The following is a 5,892-nucleotide window of genomic DNA, read 5'->3' on the forward strand; positions in this document are numbered from 1 at the left end:
CTGGTTCACACCAGATGAAAATCCGGCGAGAATCACTGTTCAGACTATACCTGGACTCATCCGTGAACATAACATGGGACCACTGTTCCAATGACCATGTACTGTGTTCTTGACACCAGGCTTTACGGGTTCTCCTGTGACCAGGGGTCAGTGGAATGCACCTTGCATGTCTCCAGGTGAATAAACCATGTCTGTTCAGTTGTCTGTAGACTGTGTACCCAGATACAACTGTTCCAGTGGCTGCGGTAAGGTCCCGAGCAAGACTACCTGCAATATTTCGTGGCCGTCTGCGGGCACTGATGGTGAAATATCGGTCTTCTTGTGGTGTTGCACACTGTGGACGTCCCGTACTGTAGTGCCTGGACATGTTTCCTGTCTGCTGCTCGAATCGTTGCCATAATCTTGAGATCACACTTTGTGGCACACGGAGGGCCCATCTACTACCAGTCACCCTAGTATTCTACGCCTCATAATGTCATAAATATGTGTTCTTTGAGCTATTTTCAACACACAGTAACCATTAGCATGTCTCGAAATGTCTGCACACTTACTCGCTGCACAGTACTCTGACATGCACCAACACACCTCTGCGTATGTGGACTGCTGCCAGCACCACCGTGCGACAACCACAGGTCAAATGCACTGCATGGTCATACCCAGAGGTGATTTAAACCCGCAAACCGCCCACCAGAGTGTTGTTTCACCATGTATCAGCATTATCCTTAATTTATGAGCATGAGTGTATATGTTTACAATTAAAAGTGAATTATGTTTCAGTATTAATTCACAAGTATACAGTTCTATGTGCTGATCATTGCAAAATCTACTTCTCTCACTGTTTTTGAACTTAATGTTCTGCTTTAATGTATGTAACAACTCATTTCCCCATATTAGTTCTACATGAGTAGGATGCTAGAGTGTAATCTTTTATGTTTATCTTTTCAAGCCCTGTAATTATGTGGTGCTCACATAGGCACAGAATGTCTATCTTTTCAGAACTCTCTACATTTTCCTAACAGACAAGAAGCTCTTCTACCTTATAACTCAAGCCTCTAATATTCTGGTGAAATAAGATAACCTTCCATTTCTGGGAGTTTTTAAGTACTTTGTGGGGTTCTCCTGTTAATTTAACTTCTTTCATAACAGCAGGGTGCCTGAACCCTGATTCTAACCTAAAAAAGGTACCTCTCTGACACCAGTAACCACAGGGATCTTGGCTCAGGTGATGGTGGGTCCCATAAAACTTTCAGTAACTGTAATATATACAGTGCTACACTTCCTGGACAATTTTACATGACAAAATTTGAGACCAACTACATAACATATGTGTAAAAAGTTCATTTCATGTCAGTTACAAATCTTTTTGTTCCCTATTGTCACCTTCGCAATGTGTGTGAAATAAATCAGAAAGAAAATAAAATAAAATTTAAAATGGAACTGGTAATGTGATGGTCGTCCTCTTTACACTTATATATTTTAAGCTATAATGATAAAACATGAAAACAACCATGATAACTTTGGTACTGAATTTGTACACAAGACGACGACCTAGAAGCTAAACTGTCTGCGGCCACCGATGAAATTGAGCAGTATCAGCGAAGGAACAGCTTGCGCTTGTTTGGGGTAGCTGAAAACGATTGTGGAAACAGCGACGACCTGGCCATTAGCCTCGTGCGTGAGAAACTTGGCGTGCAGGTCGACATGGCCGATATTGACAGAAGCCACCATCTTGGGCGCAGGATGCCACGTGCCATGAAACCCAGGCCCATAATAATTAAATTTGTGTCATACCGGAAAAGAGCTGAAGTGTTTGCTCAGAAAAGAAAACTCGCCAAGAGTGGGGTTACCCTGAGGGAAGATCTGACGCGCGAAAGACTAAAAGTTTTGAATGCTGTGATGATACAGTTTGGCCTTCAAAATGTATGGACCCAGGATGGCAGGATCGTAGTCAAGACGGAAGGAGGGAGAAACACGGTGACGAACATGTTCGAACTGAAAGACTTGTACTCTGTCTAATATAAGTCAATTTTTATTCTTTCTTTTCATTTTTTAACGTAAATATTGCTTCGTTATTTCTCTAAGTACCATAAGTACTCTATTTAAAATCCGTCAATTGTTTCACATAAATATTGCTTTTTTATTTGTCTATCATAAGTGCTCATGTGTATTCATATTGTAAGTCAAACGGGAATTAACATTCTCCATTAACAGGAATCTCCTTAAAACTACCTTTCTATATCTGTTATTTTCATCCTCGTCACTACCACTACTACTACTATTATCTTTTTCGTAACCACTACTGCCACTTTACATCTTTCTTTTCGCTCCCTTCTCCGATACCTCCAGCCTGTTTTTCACCTTTATCCCACAGACGCTTGAGTCAGCATCGACCTTGGGCACACCTGCAAATATGTCTTCCCCCGTGAATTCCAGCTTTTGTCCCTCTTCCGGCCAGCAGGTAAACGGAGCGCGCTCGGTCCTACAGGCGGCCACAACGGAACGGACCAGTTCTGGCGGCGGGCTTTTTGTGGTCCACACGAACGCGCAGTCGCTAACGGCTCACTTTGACGAGTTCTGTGACCTGTTCTGCCAGTCGCTGTTCCATATTATCCTCGTCTCTTAAACTTGGTTGAAGCCAAACATTTCTTCCAACGCTATCCGAACCACTAGTTACTCCCTCCTAAGGGCAGATCGTGAAACACAACGCGGGGGTGGTGTGGGTGCCTATGTTCGCTCTGATCTGAAACCTACTATACTATGCACATCGGATGCAAAGGGTGAAGGAGAAGCAGAGTTCTTGTTTTTCAAAATAAGTACATCAAATCAGAAAGTGCTAATTGGAGTAATCTATACCTCCAAACGTCGGTGCTATGTCCTCCTTTCAGTCTGCCCTGTCCCCACTCGTGACACAGTATGAACACACAACCATTATGGGCGACACAAACATCCACTTACAGTTAAAATCTCCTTCTTCAGAAAAACTACGGAGACTGTTCCACTCCAATGATATGAGTTTAACACCGCTGGACCCAACTCATCACACGCCACACAGCCATACTCTCATAGATATAATAGCAACAAAGCGACCAGATAAAATAATTCGCGCCAATCAGACATCCGCTCCAGGACTCTTTGCTCATGAAGTGATATTCTTAAATTACTCAATGCATACTACCAAAGAAAAATATCACCTGGTAACCCACAGAAACCTAAAAAATGTTAACCATGACGCTCTTCAAAAGGACTGCTCAGACATCCCTTGGCATGATATAAGCAATGAACCGACTTTAGACGGAAAAATTTGGGAATTATGTCGCAAAATTATTGCACTGTATGACAAACATGCTCCTCAATGCACTGTCAAGGTAAAGAGAGCTCCCGCTCCGTGGCTCACCACTGCCATACGCCAGTTAATGAATAAACGTGATGCTGCACATAGGGCCTTCAAGCGTAACCCAACTCCCGAGGCGTACAAAGCTTATAGGAAACTCCGAAACAGAACCAAGCAAAGTGTGAGGAATGCCAAAATCAGACATGCCCACTCTGTCATATGCGGCATATCGAAACCTGCAGCACTGGGGAAAAAGCTGCGCAGTTTCAGTATAGGGAAGCGAAGATCTGACGCTGTTTATCAAGCGTCTGCAGAAGAATTAAACGATTTCTTCTCAACAGCTGTAAACTGCCACGCAGCGACAAATTACCAGCGCGAAGATATCAATCTCTCGAGAGACAAGTTTTTCCTAAAACATGTAACTACCGGCACAGTGCACAAGGCAATTATGAGAATCTCTTCCGAGGCAGTAGGAAATGATGGAGTGTGCAGTGGCATGATTAAGAACCCTGTAGACACTATTATTCCAGTTATCACAGACATCTTCAACCTGTCTCTTGTCAGTAGTACATATCCTACTGAGTGGAAGCAAAGTTTAATTCAACCTATACCCAAGACTGACAACCCTAAGTCGCCAGGTGACTACAGGCCGATCAGCATACTACCTGAAATATCTAAAGCCCTAGAATACATCGTCCATGAACAGCTGACGGATTACCTCAAAACTCATAACAGCCATGATAATTATCAGTCAGGCTTCCGAAAGCACCATGGTACAGCAACTGCATTAATCAAAGTAACTGATGACATTAAACATGCTATGGACAGACGTGAAGCTATCATGCTAACACTGCTTGACTTTAGCAAGGCTTTTGATACAGTTGACTTTGATATATTACTAATTAAAATGAAACAGCTGAATTTCTCAAACAGCGCAATACACTGGTTCGAAATCTACCTCAAAAACAGAAGTCAACAAGTCGTTTATGGGTCGGAAAAGTCATCATGGAAAAATGTGTGCTCTGAAGTTCCCCAAGGCTCCGTCCTTGTTCCATTACTCTTCTCACTGTACATTAATGATATTTCTTCAGTGATTCATTCCTGCAACTACCATCTATACGCCGACGACATCCAACTGTACATAAGTGCAAGCCCCAAGAACATTGCTGATGCAGTAGCGAGTATGAACGCAGATCTTTGCTCTGTTTCTCGATGGGCACAGAAACTAGGTCTGAAACTAAACCCCAAGAAATCCCAGGTCATACTTATATCTCATCTAAAGTTAATCAGCCGGTACTTTCGCAAAACAGTCCCTCAAATACTCCTCAATGGTACCCAACTACCATACCAAAAAACAGTAAAAGACCTTGGAATAATCTTGGATGAACACCTAAACTGGGAAGAACAAACAGTCACAGCTTGCCGGAAATCGCTCTCCTCCATACATGCAATTCAAAAATTTAGAAAAATATTTCCAACCCATGTTACACAAAAATTAGTCAAAACACTAGTCTTGCCTAATCTTTACTACTGTGATGTAGTTCAACAAGGCACAAATAGTGAAAATTCGAGATGCCTTGAGCTAGTGATGAATGCTGGCGTTAGATACGTGTGCAATATACGGTTGTATGATCATATCAGTCCTTCATACTCCCAGCTAGGTTGGATACGCCCACGTAAGGCACGCGATCTCCACACGATGTGCTTACTTCATTGATTTCTTAGCCACTGGTGCCCCCAATACTTATCTTCTCACATTAAACACCTATCATCATTCCACAACCGCAATACCAGATCAGATACGTCTAGCATCTTGGCTGTACCTTTACATAACACAAAATCTTTCTCCGTGTCATTCTCCATCTCAGCCATATGACTATGGAACGCGCTCCCCTGTGATCTGCGTCTTATCCAGAACCACTCAACATTCAAGAGGGAACTCAAAACTTACATATTAGGGACGGCACAGCCAGCATTGTTGTGCCCCTCTCATCTCTTTCTTTCTCCTCTCCATCATAGTTTCGAATTTTACCATTCTATTTCTCTTCCTCTAACCTAGCTATCTCTTCTATATATCTTTCACCCCATTCTATTGTCTTATGTCTCTGCTCGATGAGAATAACTCACAAGCTGCAAGAACATAACGAGAAAATTCCCAACTAGCAATAGGACTGACATTCATAAAAGAAAATATGTTTACTTTCATATACATAGTCATTACTATTATTATTATTATTATTCTTGATTGTTATAATTATTTTTTTGATTGTTACAGTTATCATTGTACTACTGTTATAAGCTCTATTTTTTTCTTTAACATTAATACTGTATAACTTGTTATATGTCCTTAATGTTCTGTACAAACTGAAATTCGTCCAATCTGAGTATGCCTGGTTAGGTGTAAGAGAGGGCCTGAAGGCCCTAATCTTGCCAGGTAAAATAAATGAATAAATAAATAATAAATTAGAAATTATCCTCTCTGCTCTTGGTGCTTTAGTTGTTAAAATCATTTTATGTATGGTACATTAACAGAATTTTAAAAATAAGCCAGTTGTGTGTAA

Source organism: Schistocerca cancellata, chromosome 10, assembly GCF_023864275.1.
Source record: "Schistocerca cancellata isolate TAMUIC-IGC-003103 chromosome 10, iqSchCanc2.1, whole genome shotgun sequence".
Classification (NCBI taxonomy): Eukaryota; Metazoa; Arthropoda; class Insecta; order Orthoptera; family Acrididae; genus Schistocerca; species Schistocerca cancellata.